General features: G+C 45.0%; 1 long non-coding RNA gene across 1 annotated transcript; it reads left to right on the forward strand.

Moving 5' to 3' along the window:
- Positions 1 to 258: 258 nt before the first annotated feature.
- On the forward strand, positions 259 to 21691 carry LOC135975308 (uncharacterized). The gene is made up of 4 exons (XR_010592232.1): positions 259 to 546; positions 2103 to 2318; positions 16004 to 16134; positions 17883 to 21691. It is a non-coding gene; the product is annotated as an uncharacterized LOC135975308 (long non-coding RNA).
- Positions 21692 to 22468: the final 777 nt, after the last annotated feature.

Genomic DNA, 22468 nt, shown 5'->3' on the forward strand with positions numbered 1-22468 from the left:
CACTGGCCTGCAGACTAGGGAGTCAGGAGAGGACCCTGCCGCACCCAGGGTGAAGACACAGTAAGGGAACCCTTTTGGCTTAAGCTGGCCACGTTCACAGCACTTGTCTCCAGACTCTGCCTCCGTGTACCATCTGTCTGGGAAGGGGAGGGGGCAGAATAAATTGGGACTATTGGGTGGGAGGTGGGAAATTTGTTGATTTATTGTTTGCTATTTATTGATTAACCTTAACCCTCCCCTTCCTCATCTCCTGTGGCCTGAGCCTTCCCCTGCAGGTGATGAATCACTCCCATTCGTGACCTTATCCTGGAGGAAGGAATTGGGGCTTGTGCCAGGGTGCATAAACCACACACTGATGAGGAAAGTGCCAGAGAGGCCCCGTGGGCAGGGCTAGCCCCACCCTCCAAACCAATCAACCATGTATGGTAGAGAGGAGGCCTTTAAAAGGGAGGAAACTGATGAGCAGGAGGGACACCTGGATCCACAGAGAGAATGACCAGCCAGGAGGTCACTTCAGCCCTATTGAAAGTGCAGCAAACTCCCAGGGTAAGCCAAAGAGACTTTAAGAAGGCCCACAAAGGGTAAGGGCTTGTTGTAAGGAGCTGGGGCCTGTGCTGAAGACACTGGGTGTGGCCAGGTTCTCCCACCAGCTGATTGAAAACCCTCAGGGACAGGACCCCTCCTCAACCCCATTCCCCAGTGGATGCCTGGTGAGGCTGGGAGCTAGAAATGCAGCTGGAGAACATCCTCAGCAATGCTCCAGTTCCATCCCCTGCTCTTCTTTCTCTGCCCTCCTCAGGTGCATTAAATCAGGGAGCCGCCCCTGAGTTCCAAACCATGATCCAGGGCAGCCCAAACTCCACAGCCATGTAACAATCAACACAAACCCAGTGCTTGCAAACAGCTTATCAGCCCATTTCCACACTGGGGCATGTCCATTACTGACTGAACTGTGCACTGCCCTATGCATTAGGGCAGGGGTAGGCAACCTATGGCACGTGTGCCAAAGGCTGCACGCAAGCTGATTTTCAGTGGTACTCACGCTGTCCGGGTCCTGGCCACCGGTCTGGGGGCCTCTGCATTTTAATTTAATTTTAAATGAAGTTTCTTAAACATTTTAAAAACCTTATTTACTTTATATACAACAATAGTTTAGTTATATATTATAGACTTATAGAAAGAGACCTTCTAAAAACATTAAAATGTATTACTGCAGGGCCAGCGCAACCCATTAGGTGACCTAGGCGGTCGCTAGGGCACTAACATTTGGGGGGCGGCGCTCCTGTATTACTGGCACACAAAACCTTAAATTAGAGTGAATAAATGAAGCCTTGGCACACCACTTCTGAAAGGTTGCCGACCCCTGCATTAGGGAGTGAGACTTTCTGCTCAGGCAGAAGGAAAGTACCTTGATGAGCTGAACTCTGATGCCCCTGAGAGATTGGGCAGCTCTAGAGGAGTGGAGGGAATCTTGTGCGTTCTGAGTTCTGGAGAGTGGGGAAGGCAAAGGAGTGTCTCAGTTTCTCCTGGTTCTAATTTTGACTCTGACTGTAGTTCGGATTCTCTCTTTCTCCCCTTTACTCCTGTCCAAGCTTTTGTCTTTGGCCCCATATAAATATTGAAACGGAGTGGTGCCATCTGCTGTATAATGGCTCCAAGAGAAAAGAAAGGCATCAGGAGAGTAATCTGTAATGCTCCCCACGGCTGCTGAAATGGTGGGTCAACAGTGTGAGCTGGCAGCTGGGGCACTGCTTGCTATCCCCACAGCGCACTGTCCTCCAAAGCAAAACCGCTTTGGGGTAGAGGCAGCATCCATTGGAGAGTGAAGAGAGGCTGCTCAGATGGCTGACTGATGCAGGAAAAAAGGAGAAGTGCGCTGTACTTGTCAGACAGCCCGGTCTGTGTTGCTGATGCAAACAGTCAGACGAGCTTTGTGTTAATGAATATGACTGTAAGGGCCTGCACTCAAAGACAACACAGGCAGCTGTGGTGGGGAAACAAGGGTGATAAGTAAAGGCAATATGAGTGGTGTAGATCGAGCTGTGCTTGTTAAGCAGCCCGGGCCAGAACGGTGCTTGATGCAGTCACATTTCCCCTTTCAGCTTGCTGCTTCCTTTAATGTCTCTGCCTCCTGCTCTGATTGCTATGGGGAAATGGACTCAGACTGACAGTTAATGGGACCTTGATGTGATTTATCAGCTCCTGAAAGGCCAGTGAAGAAGTTGGAAGATTATACAGACCTGACAAGTGGAGTATGAGAGAGGTTAGCCACTGGGATTCCCGGCAAAACCACAACTGGCTAAAAGTGCTGGCTCAAGGTGATTAAAGCTATTAATTACAGGGCCGAAGCTGAACATATTTGACGTTACAGCAGGCTTTCTGAAACACAAAACCACACAGATTTTCAGCTCTTCCCCTGTAGCGTAGATTAAACATGAATCAAAAGTGGGATGGATAATAAGCAACCGGGAAAGCAGATGGGCTGAGTGCAGAGATTTCAGAATGAAATGCAGGGCGAATCCAAGGAGTTCTACCATTGTTTAAGCCCTGATTCTGCTTACAGCAGCAGCACTCGACTGACTTCACCTGGAGTTACTCCTGATATACACTAGAACAGGTATTGTACAATTAAAATCAGGACCTGTAGCTATTCATCTGTCTGCATGTCTAGCTATTGAGAGCACCCGTCGGCATGACCGCTAAGTGCTATTCAGAAATGTGTGCATCCAGAAATATTCACACTGCGCTGCACAAATATCCTAATGCATGTGTAGGATGTTGGGTTTTGTGCGTGCTTCAGGGTATTTGAGCACCCAAAGCAAGGATGAGCCAAACAACTATGAACTCTCACCTGTCCATGTTCAAAACTTTGGTCCTTAATGGATTATTGTGGCATATCAATTTATTTTGATGTAGCGCTACAGATGCTGTCTTGGCTAACATACCGGGGATTGAACCAGGGACCTTCACAGCTGAAAAAAGGTGAGCTGCTACAGCTTGAACGAAAGAAGCACAGTCCTCAGTGGTAGCTGCTGTAACAGATTCCTATCCCCTGGGGATTGGGCACAAAGTGGGACCCGTAACACCCACTCACCAGTGGGTTACAGTAGCCTTAAGGCTCTCAGAGCACTTAGCAAGCTATCTGTAATATTAAATGCATTACATTATGGATGGATTTTCATAAGTGCTCTTGACTGGCCTAATTCTGCTCCCATTGAAGTCATTGGTAAAACTCCCACTGACTACAATAGGTTAGGCCAATTCTGAGAAGCTTTGGACCCTAAAATATTAAAATAGCTACATCAGAAAAAGTCTACCATGCACCTGTATACAGCATACAGGAGCTATTCTCCTAGACAACCTTCTGCTAAGAAACAGGAAGAGGAAGGCAGTTATTCCCCAAACCCTAATTACAACTGGTATAAGACTTTGCCATGTATGATGTTTATCAGCTGTTTGATTTCAGACATGTGAGCAGTGTAACTTCCCTTGCCAATAGCTAACCAATATTGGGCTGGACTTCTGGAGGTGTCAAACCCCCCCACAGATCCAAGAAAGAGGCAGGTGCTCTGCATCTCTGAAAAATCAGAACCATTAATGAATGATTTGCCCTTTCTTCCAATCAAAGACTTGAAACCAATATGATTCTTCAATGGAAAATGCAAGTTACAGTTAAAACAGAAAGGAGGGGAGTGAAATGGTATTTAAATCTATGTCAAGTGTCATTTTTCTCTTGCTATTAAATTCGATGGGAAACAAGGTCCACTATAATCAGAAGGGATTGTTTATGGTGGAAATGGTTATGAACTACAGTGAATATAAATGGCCTACTTTTCCTCTGGAGAAGTGCAAAGGAACTGCATTATTATAGTCTCTTAGAGACCATAATAAGCCTATGGGACACATGAAACCCATGGACAAACAAGGCTCCTGGTATATGAGGAGATCTTCTGTTTTTCACGATAGACCTGAATTTCAGGTGGCTCTGTGGTTTCTGCTGCCATCTAAATACCTCCACCAGGGCCCTGATAGCTGTGTCTAAATCTTAGGAAGAACCAACAGAGTTAAGATCAATGGGCCATTTGCTCTCCCACTCTAGATAAAACCAAGTCTGAAATTGGATCCAAATCTAAACTTCCACAAATTCTCGGGCTGTTCATATTTAATATTCTGGTCCAGAGGCTCAACTGGTTATGCAGCAGGAGGTGAAATTCAGCTCTGGGTCTGGATCCTCATTTCCCCCAAAGTTTAGGTGGGTTTTGATCTAATGATCAAGCTCATGTTGAAGGAAGGTCTTTAGTTCCAAAACCACAGGCCTCTTCAGTTCAACCAAAAAAAAGAATGACCAAGATCTAGGCTTCAGTCCTCTCCTCTTGAGCAAAAGTGATTCCATCCAGTTAAGCACAGTGACACACACCAACAAATGCATTTCAAACACGCCCTCCCCCAGAAAGGAGATAGTTTATCAAAGTACTCTCTGTCAATGAAGAGTGATATGTCTGGATGAAGGAAATATACTTTCTCAATGGTTTGTTGTTCCACATTATCATCAGACATTAATGTTGACTGTTTATAGTGTGAGATGCTTCACTGTTTATAGTGCAAAAACAAAAGCTGGGTACACAGGATGTTCAGTATCATGGCAATCTTTAATTGATGGAGGCCATCTGCTACAATTGGGCATGGCTCTCTTCTCCTTTACTTTGGCATTCTTCTGGTATTCCAATATCCTTGCTATTTCCACTCACTTCAGAGACTATGGTGCTGCTTTTAGAAAATATCACTGCAAATTCAGTTTTCGATAAGTGGGGCAGAGAAAATAAAGGCACATTAAATCAAGGGCAGTTCTTTCTAATATTTCCCAAATCACTGGCTATTACTGCATTGACTTAATTGTTAACATCCATGGAATTAAGCAAAGTAACACAGATGATTCCCTCTTGGTGCTGATCAAGATAATGAACAACAATTATGACTGCTTTGTTTTACTACACTAATCGGTTTTGGAATATACATTTGATTTTATTTTGATTAGGCCAAACCTAGTTTCCACACCACAAATAAACTGCTCTAATTTGAGCAAACTGCTGTTGGCATTTACATTATGATAATCCACTATGTCATTTTTATTTACTTCCTAGTCCACTGTAATGATGATGATGTAGGTTTGAATATTTAATGATGGCCTCCTTTCTGCTTGGCTTTGTGTTTCATGTTTTCCTTGTCACCATTCTAATTCACGGAACGTTTGCCAAGCATTTGATCTCGATGCAGCGAACTCATTGGATAGCTCTGATTCATTTACAAACCCAGATTTCAGACTAGTGTACCTAATGAAGTTTCAGACTGTGTGCTGGTTTGGACTTCCCCAATGAGTCAACTCAACATCCTGGCAGTACCATGGAAGACAGGACATTTTCCAAAGGAGCCTAAAAGAATTGAGCATGACTCCCTTGAGCTCTTTCCAAAATCCCACTTGGCCTCACTCTGCCACTTTCAGATGTAATCTCAATGAAAATCAATGGGAATTGGATTCCTAACTGCTCTATGGGCCTAAAATCTCCCTCAATCTCCTTTGGCTCATGTGATAGAGCTGGTGCCTTTGGAGCCATGCTTCTGATGACAGAAGAATGTGTTCTTCTCAACATGTAACAGTGAAAGTTCATTTATACTTAGTGGCTGCAATTAGAGCATAATACACTTTTGTACATTCACCTTGTACAAAATCCTAACTTCAGAGTAATCAGAGGATAAAAATGATGAAATTGCAGGGGTGATAATGAACAATTTAATCCTCCAATTATATGAATTAGTGGTAATTACGGGTATCAAAAAGCATAACCACAGTATACTAGCATTGTGGCTCCAGTGGTAATCACAGTCATTCTATTATAATGTTTAACCTATATTTCTATGCTGCATGTGTGGCAGGGAGTTTAGAACATTTCTTATCAGTTGATGTTGCCATAAGTCTAATCACATAGCTAAGGTTATTTTTTTTTCTGGTGACTAGGAATATTGTAACTACAAAGCCCTGGCTGGGATGATTGAATTGGTATTGGTCCTGCTTTGAGCAGGGGGTTGGACTAGATGAACTTCTGAAGTCTCTTCCAACCTTAATCTTCTATGATTCTAGTGCCCCTAGCCAAGGATGAAGTGCTGGACTCTTGTTTTGAAGAATACACCACAAAGGAGGTAGGCCTCAGGGTGACCTTATTTTGAAAAGTGCCTGAATAAAAGTTGGTTCATGGAAACTCTTTAGAGGTAAAAATACAGAGAATGTGGGTAGGTGCTAGGGGCTGGGAGGTATTTACACCTCAAATCAGTTTGCAGGGGATGTATCGTACTGGCATCAGAAAATTTAACCTAGATCTTAGGGAAGGCTGGTTATTTTTTTTTTAACGGGGAGTTTGATTAGATGGTTTCTAAAGGTTGCTGAGGCATTGTCATAATGGCCAACAAGAGCAGACCAAATAACAGACAGAAAATGGGGGTGATCTATTGGGTCTAAAGTAGATGGGGTGTCAGCCTCCATATCTCCTCATTCCCTTTGTTGGTCCTCTCTTCTCCCAGGCTGTCTGCACCACCCTTCCTCATGCTGGTCAGTGCAGTGAGAAGGCAGAGACATTGAGGTGGAGGGTGGTTGGGAGAATAGAGTGTCTTACTGTTAGCTGCAAAGTCCTTCTCTTTCAGTCTACTGAATTTACTCCTGAAGGGCACAGACGGAGCACGGGGACTGTCTGTAGCGAGATAGATAAAACCCAAGTAATACGGATAGAACTATGCCACTCATAAACCAGTGGTTGTTGTCAAGGCTAAGTGGATACCTTGGTTCCTACAGTGTTAAGTGTCTTTCATTAAGGACTGATGCTGCCATTGTTCAGCTCTAATGTAATCATTTTTTCAGCTGCACACTGGGTTAATATGCAGCAACAGAAGGCAAATTGCTTAATGGATGTGGAAAGACAATCCAGAAGTTCTGCACAAAGAGTTTGCTCAGAGTCATGAGACTCAGAAAGCCAACCCTAAGGGAACAGGCATGTCTTCAAACAGCCAATGTGACATTCACAAAGACCACAAGTAATTTGTCATGTACATGAATCATTCAAAACTAGTCTGGTCATAGCACTAGAAAATTAACTAAAGGGAAGAAATTTTAATTAATAAGAGAATGGGCGAGATGACTGAATATGAAGTAGCTATTCCTAATTTTTAGAGTCTAGAGTCCTAGAACATAGAAATGTTGGGCTGGAAGGGACCTCAAAGTCTTCAAGTCCAGTTTCTTGCATGGAGGCAGGAGCAAGTGAACTTAGCCATCCCCAGCAGTGTTTCTCCAATCTGTTCTTAAAAACCTCAATGTGCCTTGGAAGCCTATTTCAGAGTTTACCTACCCTTATAGTTGGAAATTTTTTCCTAATATCTAATCTAAATATCCCTCACTGCAGATTACACCCATTACTACTTGTCCTACCTCCTGTGGACACGGAGAACAATTGATCACCATCCTCTTTAAAACAACCCTAAATATATGATCAGGTCCCCACTCAGCCTTCTTTTCTCAACACTAATCAAGCCCAGTTTTTTAAACCTTTCCTCATAGATCAGATTTCCTAAATCTTTTTTTCATTTTTGTGATTCTCCTTTGGACCCTCGCCATTTTATCCACAACTTTCCTAAGGTGTGAGGCCCATAATTGGACACACTACTCCTGCTGAGGCCTCAACAGTGCTGAGTAGAATGGGTTATTTACTTCCCGTGTCTTACATATGACACTCCTGTTAATTCACCCCAGAATGATATTAGCCGTTTTCGCAACTGCATCACATTGACTCCTATTCAATTTGTGAACCACTATAACCCTGAGATCTTTTTCAGCACCTAGCCAATTATTCCCCATTTTGTAGTTGTGCATTTGGTTTTTTTCCTTCCTAAGTATAGTACGCTGCATTTCTCTTTATTGAATTTCATCTTATTGACTTCAGGTCAATTCTCCAATTTGTCAAGGTCATTTTATTACGGGGGGGGATAGCTCAATGGTTTGAGCACTGGCCTGCTAAACCCAGGGTTGAGTTCAATCCTTGAGGGGGCCATTTAGGGAACTGGGGTAAAAATCTGCTTGGGGATTGGTCCTGCTTTGAGCAGGGGGTTGGACTAGATGACCTCCTGAGGTCCCTTCCAACCCTAATATTCTATGATTTTAAATTCTATTTCTGTCCTCTAAAGTGCTTCTAACCCTTCCCAGCTTGGTGTCATCTGCAAATTTTATAATCATACTCTCCACTCCATTATCCAAGTCATTAATGAAAATGTTGAGTAGTACTGGACCCAGGACTGATCCCTATGGTATCCCACTAAATATGTCCTTCCAGTTTGACAGCAAACCATTGAGAACTACCCTTTGAGTATGGTCTTTCAACCAGTGGTGGACCCACCTTGCAGTAATTTCATCCAGACCACATTTCCCTAGTTTGCTTATCAGAATGTCATAAGGGACTGAGTCAAAAGCCTTACTAAAATCAAGATATATCATATCTACTGCTTCCACCCTATCCACTGGGCCAGTAACCCTGTCAAAGAAGGACATTAAGTTGGTTTGTCATGATTTGTTCTTGATAAATCCATAATGGCTATTCCTTATAACTCTATTAGCCTCTAGGTTCTTACAAATTGATTGTTTAATAATTTGTTCCAGTATCTTTCCAGGTATTGAAATTACTTGACTGGCCTATAATTCCCCGGGTCCTTTTTGTTTCCCCTTTTTAAGGATTGGTGCAATGTTTGCTCTTCTCCAGTCCTCTGGGACCTCAACAGTCCTCCAGGAGTTCTTGAAGATATCTGCTAATGGTTATGAGATTTCTTTAGCTAGATCCTTAAGTACACTAGGATGAATTTCATCAGGCTGACTTGAATACATCTAACTTATCTAAATATTCTTTAATCTGTTTTTTCCCGATTTTAATTTACATCCCTTCCCCCTTATTGCTAATACTGTGATTATCTGGTCATCTTTTTAGTAAAGACTGAAGCAAAATAGGCATTAAACACCTTAGCTTTCTTGACACCATCAGTTATTAGCTCTCCAGGACCTACACTTTGTCCTTCTCTTGCTCCTAATATATTTAAAGAACTTCTTGTTTTCTTTGATGTTCCTTGCTAGGTGCAACTCATTTTATGCTTTAATCTTTTTGATTTTTTTTGTTCCTACATTTGTGCTGTTCTTTTGTATTCCTCCTTAAGACATTTGTCCATGTTGCCACTTTTTGTAGGATTCCTTTTTGATTTTCAGGTCATTAAAGAAATCCTGATGGAGCCATATTTGCTTCTTACTGTTCTTCTTATCTTCCCTTCCCACTGGGGTGGGTTTCAGTTGTGTCTTTAATACTGTCTCCTTGAGAAACTGCCAGTTCTCCTGAACACCTTTTATATTTTAGAGGATTTTCTTCCTATCGGACTTTACCTACCTATTCTCCGAGTTTGTTAAAGTCTGCTTTTTTGAAGTCCATTGTCCCTATTCTGCTGCTCTCACTCCTTCCTTTCCTTAGAATCATGCAATCTATCATTTCATCATCGCTTTCACCTAAATTACCTTCCACATTCAGATTTGCTACCAATTCCTCCCTGTTGGTCAGAATCAAGTCTCAGATGGCTGCCCCCCCCCCCCCCCGTTACTTCCTCCACTTTCTGAAGCAAAAAGTTGTCCCCAATACATTCCAATAACCTATTGGAAATGTTGTTTTGCCATATTACTTTTCCACCAGATGTCTGGGTAGTTAAAGTCCCCCATTGCTACCAGGTCTTGTGTGGATATTTCTGCCATTTGTTCTAGAAATGCTTCATCCACCTCCTCTTCCTGATCTGGTAGTCTATTGAAGACCCCCACTATAATGTCACCCCTATTTTGTCCCCTTTTATATTTGCCCAGAGACACTCAATGGGTGGTCGTCTTGCCTCCTTCTGGAATGCAGAACAAGTGGATTCTTGATGTAATGTACCACACCTCCTCCCTTTTTTTCCTGCCTGTCCTTCCTGAACAAGCTGTACCCCTCTGTATTAATATTCCAGTAATGAGATTTATTCCACCAAGTTTCTGTGATGCCAAATAAATCACAATGTAGCTTATGTACTAATACTTCTAGTTCATCTATTTATTCCCCATACACCTTGCAGTTTTGTAAAGTCTCTAAGGGGATGTCTACACTACAATAAAAGACCCATGGCGCCACGTCTCTCAGAGCTTGGGTTAAAGTGACTCAGGCTCACATGGCTTGGGCTGTGGGGCGACAAATAGCAGTGTTGATATTCCTGCTTGGGCTGAAGCCCGGACTCTGAGACCCTCCCCTCTCACTGGGTTTCTGACCCAGGGCTCCAGCCCAAGCGGGAATATCTACTCTGTTATTTTTAGCCCCATAATGTGAACCTCGTGAGCCCAAGTCAATTAACCCAGGCTCTGGGACTTAGTGACATGGGTTTTTCTTTGCCATATAGAGATTTCCCACACTGATTTCCCTCTTGTTGCTACTATGACCCTATTGTACTTTTCCATTCCCCTGCCCCCACCCATCCAAACATCTAGCCCTCTGTTCAGGTCACCTTCTTTTATGTTTACTGGTTGGCTTTTGTCACCTTCCCACTTTTAACCTAGTTTAATGCTCTTCTCACTAGGTTGGTGAGTCTGTGGGTGAAGATGCTCTTCTCCTTTCTTGGTCAGCATAGATGTTCCCACTTGGGCTGGAGCCTTGGCTCAGAAACCCACTGAGAAGGGAAGATCTCAGAGTCTGGAGCAGCTGGTTCTCCTTCTTCTGGTTCTACAAAATAATCCTAGAAACTAGGTATGGAAAATACCTACTCAATTTGCTAGTCCATCTTCCTACTAATGCAAGATTGTTCACTGATGTGTTTGGGAAACAGGGTGAGTCTCAACTCCACTGAAAGGAGTGACACTAAATTTCATCAGTTGAGGAGCAAGCACATAATCTGATCTATGATTGGTGGAAAAAAATCAGGCTACTTTTCATTGATGTGAGGGTGAAAAAGAGTTTACATGTCCACTTGTTAGTAATAATATCTACCTCTCATATAGCACTTTTCATCAGTAGAACTCAAAACCTTTTACAAAGGAGGTAAGTAGCATTATTACAAATGGGGAAACCGAGGCACAGAGAGGAGACACAAACTTGCCTAAGGTTACCCAGTGGGCCAGTGATAGTGGTGGGAATAGAATCCAGATTTCTGGAGTGGTAGTCCTCGTAAAAGCAGAATGCAGGTCAGTGTGTAGAGTGCAATATGTGCAAGGTACCAAATCAGCAAGAGGGAGGTTTCCCCCCTCTTGAATCTTCCTACCATATCACCAGCAAAAGAGTGAATTAGACACTGTGTGATAAAAGTAAACAGCAGTGAGATGGGTTGGTCGCCCAAGCAGAAATCATTTATCAGCATCGTTTGAATCATTTATGGCCTGGAGACATACAGAAGCAGGCTGAACGTATAGTGATGGGCCTCACCACGAAAAAGAGGCTTTGAAAAATGCAAAGCCAAACTGCAAAAATTCAGGGACATCTAAACCCCTGACTTAAAAGCATTTAAAGCTGGCATGAAGGGCTATTTATGGAAAGGTTTCTATTCCATACCATCCTTGCTGTGCACGAACTTTGTTTAACTCAAATGCCCTTTCAGACACAGTTTTTGATGTCATGCTTGAGCTCCTCTGCTGGTTCCTGGAGAAGACATGTGTTGTGTCTGTGAAGAAGATGAAACTAGAGGGACTGAAAGATTTGTACAGAAGATACAATCCCTGCCAATGAGTCCTGAGACCTACTCTCTCGGCACTTGCCATGCAATCTTTTAAACATCTACCCCTTGCTGCCTTCTGAGAATTCACTTAAGACCCTCAAGCCCACCCCCCTACCCCAGACTTGAGAGCCTGAGCAACAGCCCAAGCCACAACATCCACACTGCTATTTTTAGCATGCTAGCAAGAGCCCCACTAGTATCAGTCTGTTGACCTGGGCTTACTTCCAGATGCAGTGTAGATGCACCCCCAGGGGCCAAACCAAGCCCTGTGTCCAGACACTCCCAACCTTTGAAGTGTTTGAAATCTGGGTCTGAATTTTGGGCTTCTGCCCCAGATATTATGGGCCACTACATAGGATCCCTATGTGGATCCTAAAAATGGCTGGGGCCGAATACCTTCTTCTGACCATTTGATTCATGAACACAAACGCCCAAGCCACTCTGAGCCTTTGAAGTGGGCTGCTGGGCCGCTCAGAGGGGCGGCCAAGTGGGGCAATTTGCCCCAGGCCCTGGGCCCTGCGAGCCCTAGCCTGGCGGTGGTCCGGGTCTTGGGCGGCGGGGGGCCCTTCAGTGCTGCCGAAGACACGGAGCGACTGAAGGGGCCCCCGCCGCCAAAATGCCGCCGAAGACCCGGACCGCCGCCGGGTGAGTACAAGCACTGCAGCTTCCCCGCTTTGCCCCAGGCCCCCTGAATCCTCTGGGTGGCCCTGGTGGGCTGTGTAACTGCAAAGTATTATTACTATTCATTCTAAAGGGAGCCAACCTGAAAAATGCCCTTTATGCTTTTCCTTATATGTCAGCTCCTTCCCCATCCTGCGGGTCCTTTGCCCTGGAGGCAAAGCTGAAGCACTGTGATTTGCTGCTGAAATCCCCTCAGGATTTCCCATCAGATGTCCTAGCCACAGAGGGTATGTCTACACAGCAAAGAAAAACCCACGACTGCACGCCGGCTTCCTCTGGGTCAGAGTTAGTGCCTATGCATGACTGGCCAGTGCCAGCCAACTCAGGCTCATGGGGCTAGGGTGACCAGACAGCAAGTGTGAAAAATTGGGACACGTGGTGGGGGGTAATAGGAGTCTATATAAGAAAAAGCCCCAAATAGCGGGACTGTCCCTATAAAATCGGGGCATCTGGTCACCCTACATGGGACTCAGGCTGCAGGGCTGTTTCATTGCTGTGTAAACTTTTGGGCTCGGGATGGAGCCTGAGCTCTGGGACCCTCCCACTCCACAGAGCCCTAGAGCCCGGAAGTTTACATAGCCATGAAACAGCCCCACAGCCCGGGCCTTGTGAACCCGAGTCGGCGGGCATGGGCCAGCTGTGGGGTTTTCTTTGCTGTTTAGACATGCCCAGAGAGGCTGAGACAACGGTACAAGGGCTTCCCACTTGCCATGCACACGTTCCCATTCTGCTGTGAGCCCTAAGCACCGGATAGCTTTAAGTCCTTCGCTTGTCGGCATTAATCAAGCATAAAAGCAAGTGACAAGCAGATTTTGCTGATTTAATGAATAATTCCAGCTCGTTTGGCCCATCTAATTCAAACTATTAGAACTGAATCTGAACTGACTGCTGACTGTCCCTGCTTGTCTTTGTCAATATCTTTAGATACAGGTCAATGCAGGTAAGCAGGATTCAATCCAAAACTCAGCAGAGGATTTCTTTTTACATATCTCTGGTTTCACCTGCTAAGTCTCCCTTGTCCCCATTGTAGCTGTAAGGAAACCTCATTTCCTGCAAAATAATTCTCTGTGGAAATATTTTCTCAATGGTCTAACAATACCTTTAACAGCATATGCACAGGCCATACCTTGTTAAGGATACCTTCCTACTGAAATAGTCAATAAGGGAAGAGAATGAGCCTCACCCCATTGATCTGGCTTAAAGCAGCCTTGTGACTGATTCTGATCAATGCAGTTACTGCTTGATGGGGAGAAAATGATTAGCAAATGCCTGGGAATTGAGCCTGGGTCTCCGACAGCCCAGGTAACCACTGGGCTAAAAGTCATAAGGTGGACACCTCCTCCAGCTGCATTTTGAATAGGACCCGATCCAGTAGGCGACCTCTGGGCATGCCTACCTGATCAGGCCCTGCACAGGAATTAGGCGGCCACACACCTATTTCCCCCTGGCTTGTGAATCATTCTGGGACTTAGGCACCTAACTCCTTTTGTGCATCCAGCACCTTGTGCCCTATGTATATGGCAGTCTACAGAGCTGTCTTAAACTTTAGTTCATCAGTGCAAAGTCTGAAAGAAGCCTTTTAATCCTAGCTCATCAGCATTTGTGATGAGTGAACTGAAATCTGGGTTGTCTGGTGGAATTTGTGCAAAAGGACAGTGCTTAATGTCACCAAACCCTGAAGCTACAACACTCTTATTGCAAGCTTGCCTCTTTCTAGCAACTTCAGTTCTGACATGATTTTGGTAGCCAGTGTTACCTGAACTACTGGAGTTAGGTATGAATGCTTTGGGCTGCTTCACAACTTCCTTGCCTGGTTGAGGCTTTGAGGCATCATCATCATTTATATGTTAAATGATCACTTGGATTAGGGCTGTCAATTAATCGCAGTTAATCCATGTGATTAACTCAAAGAAATTAATCACGATTAATTGCAGTTTTAATCAGACTGTTAAGCAAAAGAATACCAAGTGAAATTTATTAAATGTTTTTCTACATTTTCAAATATATTGATTTCAATTACAACACAGAGTACAAAGTGTACAGTGCTCACTTTATATTATTTTTGATTACTAATATTTGCACTCTAAAAATGATAAACAAAAGAAATAGTATTTTTCAATTCACCTCATACATGTACTGTAGTGCAATCTCTTTATCGTGAAAGTGCAAGTTACAAATGTAGATTTGTTTTGTTTTTGAGTGCAGTTATGTAACAAACAAAACAAATGTAAAACTTTAGAGCCTACAAGTCCACTCAGTCCTACTTCTTGTTCAGCTAATTGCTCAGACAAACAAGCTTATTTACATTTATGGGACATAATGTTGCCTGCTTACTATTTACAATGTCACCTGAAAGTGAGAACAGGCCTTCACATGGCACTTTTGTAGCTGTCATTGCAAGGTATTTATATACCAGATATGCTAAACATTCGTATGCCCCTTCATGCTTCGGCCACCATTTCAGAGGACATGCTTCCATGCTGATGATGCTCGTTTAAAAAAAATAATGCGTTAATTAAATTTGTGACTGAACTCTGTGGGGGAGAATTGTATGTCTCCTACTTTGTTTTACCCGCATTCTGCCATATATTTCATGTTATAGCAGTCTCGGATAATGACCCAGCACATGTTGTTTGTTTTAAGAACACTTTCACTGCAGATTTGACAAAACGCAAAGAAGGGACCAATGTGAGATTTCTAAAGATAGCTATGGCACTCAACCCAAGGTTTAAGAATCTGAAGTGCCTTCCAAAATCTGAGAGGGACGAGGTGAGGAGCATGCTTTCAGAAGTCTTAAAAGAGCAACACTCCGATGTGGAAACTACAGAACCTGAACCATCAAAAAAGAAAATCAACCTTCTGCTGGTGGGATCTGACACAGGTGATGAAAATGAACATGCGTCGGACTGTACTGCTTTGGATCATTATCGAGCAGAACCCGTCATCAGCATGGACGCATGTCCCCTGGAATGGTGGTTGAAGCTGAAGGGACATATGAATCTTTAGGGCATTTGGCATGTAAATATCTTGCGACACTGGCTACAACAGTGCCATGTGAACACCGGTTCTCACTTTCAGGTGACATTGTAAACAAGAAGCGGGCAGCATTATCTCCTGCAAATGCAAGCAAACTTGTTTGTCTGAGTGATTGAACAAGAAGTAGGACTGAATAGACTTTTCGGCTCTAAAGTTTTACATGGGTTTATTTTTGAGTGCAGTTTTCTTTTTACATAATTCTACATTTGTAAATTCAACTTTCATGATAAAGAGGTTGGACTACAGTACTTGCAATGGGGGAATTGAAAAATACTATTTATTTTGTTTTTCACAGTGCAAATATTTGTAATAAAAATAAATATAAACTGAGCACTGTACACTTTGTCTTCTCATTGTAATGGAAATCAATATATTTGAAAATGTAGAAAACATCCAAAAATATTTAAATTCTATTATTGTTTAACAGCGCGCTTAATCGCGATTAATTTTTTTAATCACCTGACAGCCCTAATTTGGATACTACTTCTTGTTCCAGTGAAAACCAGGATGTGTAAAGGAACGTAAAACAACAAAGGAAAATCAGCAACAGCAAACACCTGAATATTTTTGGATGTTGAAAGAAGGAAAGTTTCCGTGGTTCACTCTCAGTTTGGATCAAATGTTCAGGTCAGTTCCAAATTGGTTTGTTTGACCCTATTTGCATTTCCCCCTTGTACTGCAAAATTTTTGTTCCGGAGTATATTACACTCAAGAATGAGAGCACGGGATAAGCCAATGGGAGCCTGAACAGATGCCAGTTAAAATAACATCAAATAAAAACTTTCTTTTTTAAAAAAAAACTTAAACAAAACAAGTTATTTAAGGCCAAGTTGATTGGCAAGTAACAGGTCTACAGTAGTTGCCTTTATCGTAATGCACACAGCAATCCCACAGCAACACACTTCAAGTTCCTAGTGAGGCATCTCTTTCAAGAGATAATAATGATGATAGAAGCCACACAGAACCTTAACAGGGAAACTGTCAAGATGAAGATTTCCTGTCTTCCTCTGTATCTCCATGCGAGTGCTCAGGAAGGACATGACTGCCTGAGCACTCAGCCCCCTGTGCATATGCCTTGCCGAGTAAATCTGATTAAGGCTGTATTGGAGAGAAGCAGATGGCAATTTTGACGTTAGGTGGAGAAGGCTTAATCTCCATCTGCACTGACATTTTCTGATGTTTGCCTGCAAACTCCGGCCCCCCTGGTAATCACCAACACGAAGCTGCTTTTTGCAGATGCCGTTTCAAGGCCTGGCCTTTTCTGGGAGGTTTTGTGGGTTGATTTCTGTTTTCAATATGGCTGATGCAATGGAAACTGGGAACACAGTGGGAAATGCCCATGATCTGTGGCCTTTGCCTGGGAAACTGCTCGTTATTCAGCAATCACAATCCCGGTGATTGACCATCATCCTAATTAGCACCCCAGCACACCGAGGCCAGTGCTGAGCTCAGGCTTTCTGGAAAAGGCTGCATCAGCTCTCCTGCACTGGCACCAGTCATGATGCAGAAAGCTCTAAAGAGGCAATTAAGGAACAACAGCGGAGAAGAACTGATCCTCAAAGGCAGCTTTTCGTGCCAAGCAATGTTAATTACAGAGGGGTATTTATAGCCAGCAGAACTCTGGCTGTTGCTTTGTATGTTTCCGTAGGTCAGATTATTCTGGTCCAGAGAATTCCATAATTGGGCCGAGGCAATATCTGTTCACTAGATCAGATGTGGCTTTTACGGGAGGGTTCGGTGCGGAAGGCTTGATTCACCCCCGCCCGGGCTACACCGGTGGGCTACTGTGCCCTGGGGGAACTGTCCTGTCAGGGAATGAGGTACTGGCCTGCCTCAGGGATTCTGGCATGATGGACAGGTTTAAACTACCACTGGGGATCTACATGAAGGCCATTGTTCAGGGCAGAGCAGCAGAACTAAAGGCTACCGTGGGCATAGTCCTCTCCAGGCAGCCTGCTGCTTCATTTGCAAAGAGTGACTCTGAATGCAGATTAAGCGGAACAAGTGGCACTTTACTGAACCCTGTGCACTGCTCTGTCCACGTAACTGACCTGCTTCCAGCTCAACTCCTCGTGTTCCCTGTTCCCCTAGTGTCCCCTTAATAATCCCCCCCCCCCCCCCCCCGGAAGATGGGCCCTCTGGTTCCAGTTCTACTGATCAGATATACCTCTGCCCACTAGTAGGGCTGCACTCACCCAGGCAGAAGGTGGGAGCTAGAACCTTGGACCAGCTCTTGGGCACATTTTCTGTTGCAGCCTAGTTTACACTAGGGGGATCTTGATCCTAATCTGATATGTTTTGTGGCTCATTTACAACAGAAAGACTGATCTAAATAGTGGCTTTAAATATGTAAATTCCTTTATACCTATATACAGGAATAGTACTGAAGAAAGTGCAGTGACCGAGGAGGGAGAAAGAACCTATCACCCTGTGTCAGTCAGAAGTTGAGATGTTTTGAAAATCTGGCCCTTCCTAAGCATTTCCTCCACTCAGTGACTCCACCCTAGTCAGTCTGTGTACAGCCCTGGGTGTCACTATGAGTCTGAGTGAACTTGAGCTGGGGAGCACTATGGCAAAATGCCTCAGGTGGGTTCTGGAAAAGGAGATGAAAAAATCACAGGAACTGGATATAAATGGAATGGTATTGAATTGCCTTGGGGGGCAGCTATAGTGAGAGAATTGGTGCTGTGGGCTCTATTTCATGCAGGCTTCCGGGAATAAAGACTTTCCATGGTATCTGTGAGAAACTATCTTCTAAGTACTGTAACTGCTGCAAGGCTGGCAACATGTCTTACCCATAAAGGCGAACAGTCCTGAAAGTTCAGTGAACCCTTAAACCAAGCTGGAAACTCGGTGGAACAAGCCTGCTTTGTTTTTAGGGTCTCTGCAGTTTTTCTCCTCACCATTTTGATCCAAGACCAGGATGGGAAAAAGCAAAATCCCCCCCAGAGGGACTGTTCTAACAGCATGCTGTGGAGGAGGGAACTTTCAGTTTACTGGAGGTAAAGACCTAATCCTGTGAACTGCCCAGTGCAGCTTCCCCTGACTTCAGTGGTCATTCAGGATGCTCTGTACCTCACAGAAACTATTCAGCATTTTGCTGAATTATTAGAACATGCTATTTACCTTGGTCTCTGCCACTTTGAGTCCTTTGTGCTCCTTGTCTACCCCCAAAACTCCTTCCCACATCCCAGCCTGTAGGAATTTCACAAAGGAATCACCATGCACAATATATAGATTAGATTCTCGAGTATATTTGCGGTTGGGTATCGATGTCAATGCATTAAGGGGCCATCTATGGGTGGTATGGTGTGAGCATACTCATCAGTCAGCTACACAGCAGCTCAGATTCAGGGCGTTGACCACAAGAATGACTCCTGCCACTAGACAGTTTATTTGAATCTCCTGGATGTCCGGAAAATATTCTGAGTTGTGAAGACAGGCTGAGGATACTTTCTACAGCTGACTGGCAACCAGATGAGTTACTACAGAGTGGCCCTTCTCAGCCAGGCACAGAAATGTATGTTTTAATTGGACTGTCTCACTCTGTTGGCTGAGAGTTGTTGCTCCTCAGCCGTCCCAAATGCTTCTGCCTCTTCTGTTCCTGTCTTGGGCTTGCCCTCATTACTAGTCACTGCAACTGGGTGTGTCTCTCCATAACCGGCATGTCTGGCTGACTGCAGGCAGGGGGCGTTCTTAACCAGGAGCGGATTTACCATGAAACAAACCATGCAGTAGCACGGGGCCCCTAACAACAGGGGGGGCCCCATAATGCAGGACAAATATCTGACAACCGGCCCCTGAGTCCTGGCCAGCGGTGCAGCAGGGCTCAGGCAGGCAGGCTGTCTGCATGCCGTGGCCGGTGGCCCCACGCTGCTCCCAGAAGCAACTGGTTGCTGGCACATGTCTGTGGACCCCTGGCAGGGGGGGAAGGGCAGCTCCATGCACTGCCCCCGCCCCAGGCAGTGAATGGAGACCTGCTGCTCCCCTCCTCCCAAGGGGCGCGCAGAGACGTGCCAGCAGCAGGGCTAAGGTGGCTCCCTGCCCACTCTGCCTCCCTCCCTCCACGCCGTGCTGCTCCCAGAAGCCGCCGGCGTGTCCCTACAGCCCCTGGGGTGTGTGTGTGTGTGTGTGTGTGTGTGTATATGTGTGTGTCTCCGTGAGCTGCCCGAGCGCCTACTTCGCAGCTCCCATTGGCCAGGAACTGTGGCCAATGGGAGCTGCGGGGGCGGCGCCTGTGGGCAGCGGTGCGTGGAGACCCCCCTGACTCCCCTCCCCCCCACGCTGCCCGAAGGGTGTGTGTGCTAATCACTTTGGGAGCTGTGCTGCCCGAGGTAAGCGGTGCCCCCTGCCCCCTCTTGCACCCCAACCCCCTGCCCCAGCCCAGAGCCTGAACACTGCACCCAAACTTCCTCCCAGAGCCTGCACCCCTCACCCCCTCCCACACCCCAACTCCCTCCCACAGCCTGCACCCAGCACCCAAATGTCCTCCCAGAGCCCGCCCCCCACCCCTTCCTGCACCCTAACTCCCTGCCCCAATCAAGGTACCTCACTTTATTTTCATTTACTTCCCATTACTTATAACATAGGAAGAGGGTGAAGAAAAAAGAATGAAAATCGGGGGGAGATAAGAGAGAATGTTCTTTTTCTTGGCTGGGTCCCCGAGGCAGGCCCCCAAAAATAAAGCTGCGCCCAGGGCCCCACTAACTCTAAATCCACCACTGTTCTTAACCCTTTTCTGCCTGTATTTTACGTGGGGTTTGTTGACCCCATCACATGGAGTCAATGGAAGCTTTGCTTAGGTAAAGACTGGATTAGTTCTTGTTAACGGGGACAGGAATATCACTAGAACATGCTTTCCGTCGCAAGCTTTCTGGTCCTAGCTGCTGCATCCATCCTGGCCATGGATGAAAGTTTAGACTTTCTCCGTGGACTTCAGTGGGGCCAGGATTTCAGCCAAGGTATGGAATAGGCCAGAGAAAGTAGAAAATAATGTAGGTGTGTGTGTGGAGGGGGAGTGAATGTCATTTTTTGGACTGAGTTTTGTTTCATGGTTTAATCTTGATTTTTCTCTGAGCTGGATCTTTCTCCCCTCTCTCTGCTGAACATCTTTGTCTAAGTAAAAAGCATGAACAAAAAAAGTTTCAAAAGGGACGGCCCCTTCTCATTTCATTTCACTATCCTCTTAATGTAAAAAAATCTTCCTGTAATTCTGCCAAATAAAATGCTGTAGTCCTTAATTTCGGAAGCCTGGGACGAGGTCCATGCCTTATTGTGCTCACACCTATTTGCTGCTATTAGGAAATTACAACCAAAGGCTTTTTTTTCTTTACAAAAATAATGTTGATGGTGAGAAACAGGGTGGATTACGGGCCAAATTCTGATCTCCATTACAGCTGTTTGATTTCCCTTCCTTATTGCATTGGCTGCACATGTGCAATTAACTAATGACTGCATTGTAAAGGCACATATGGAGTCCCAAACTCCTGGACTGGTCCTTAACATAGAAATGATGTCTAGATTGCAATCTGGAAGTGCAATTGCAGCATGTGTAAATGTCGCCAAGCTAGATTTGATCTAGCTTCATCAATCCTAGCTTGAGTGACAATAGCGGCGAAGCCTGCACGCCCACGACCCTCGGTGCATCCTCAAGCATCTGCCACTAACTAGATTAAAGCTAGCTCCAGTACGTCTGCTTACATGTGCTGCAATCACAGCTTCCCTTTGCACTGTATGCTCCAGTTCTCCCTCTTTACCCCCTGCCTACATAGCAAGCCCAAGCAACCAGGCTTGAGGCACTGGGCAAGGACTTGATCTAAATGAACAAGTAAGAAAGGATCGGCTGGCCACATACACTCTTCCTCCTATCCCTCCCCTAAACCGCACTGCAAATCTCTACAGGTTGTAGGGGAAACCCTCATGTCACTTTGTTTGAGTCCTCCAGAAAGGTGGCATTCTCCAGAAGTTCTCCCCCCTCCCTCCAGCACTTCAGGACTGGCCCTTTCTGCTGCACTGGGGGTCCTCTGTGGCTACACAGGCTGGGAGGCAGGAAACTGCCCCTAAACACTTGCTTTTCTTGTTTCACTGTGGCAGGTTCCCCAATTACTTTACCTTGAAGTAAATAGGGACACTAGATGGCTCAGGGAATGGGAATAGGATATGGGAGCTTTCACCTCCAGATTACTATTCTCATAGACTCATAGACTCATAGACTTTAAGGTCAGAAGGGACCATTATGATCATCTGGTCTGACCCCCTGCATGCTGCAGGCCATAAAACCGTCCCTACCCCTTCCCTGGACTCTGCTGTTGAAGTCCCCAATCCTGTTTTTAGTGACTGCAATCGGCAGAGACCCTCCTGCTAGACATCCCTGCCCCATGCTGCGGAGGAAGGCGAAAAACCTCCAGAGGCTCAGCCAATCTGCCCTGGAGGAAAATTCCTTCCCGACCCCAAATGTGGCGATCAGTAAGACCCCGAGCATATAGGCAAGAGTCTCCAGCCCGACCCCGTTAGCCATTATACTATTTACCCACCATTGCTTGGCTTTCCTTGACTACTATGTTTTACCATTAAACCATTCCCTCCATAAACTTATCTAACTTTATCTTAAAACCAGACAGGTCCGTCGCCCCCACCGTTTCCCTCGGTAGGCCGTTCCAATATTTCACCCCTCTGACGGTCAGAAACCTTCGTCTAATTTCAAGTCTGAACTTCCCCACGGCCAGTTTGTATCCATTCGTTCTGGTATCCACGTTAGTACTAAGCTGGAATAATTCTTCTCCCTCCCTTGTATTAATCCCTCTAATATATTTAAAGATAGCAATCATATCCCCTCTCAGCCTTCGCTTTGTCAGACTAAACAACCCAAGCTCCTCTAGTCTCCTTTCGTACGACAGCTTTTCCATTCCTCTGATCATCCTAGTGGCCCTTCTCTGCACCCGTTCCAGTTTGAGTTCATCTT

Source organism: Chrysemys picta, chromosome 13 (genome assembly GCF_011386835.1).
Source record: "Chrysemys picta bellii isolate R12L10 chromosome 13, ASM1138683v2, whole genome shotgun sequence".
NCBI classification, from domain to species: domain Eukaryota; kingdom Metazoa; phylum Chordata; order Testudines; family Emydidae; genus Chrysemys; species Chrysemys picta.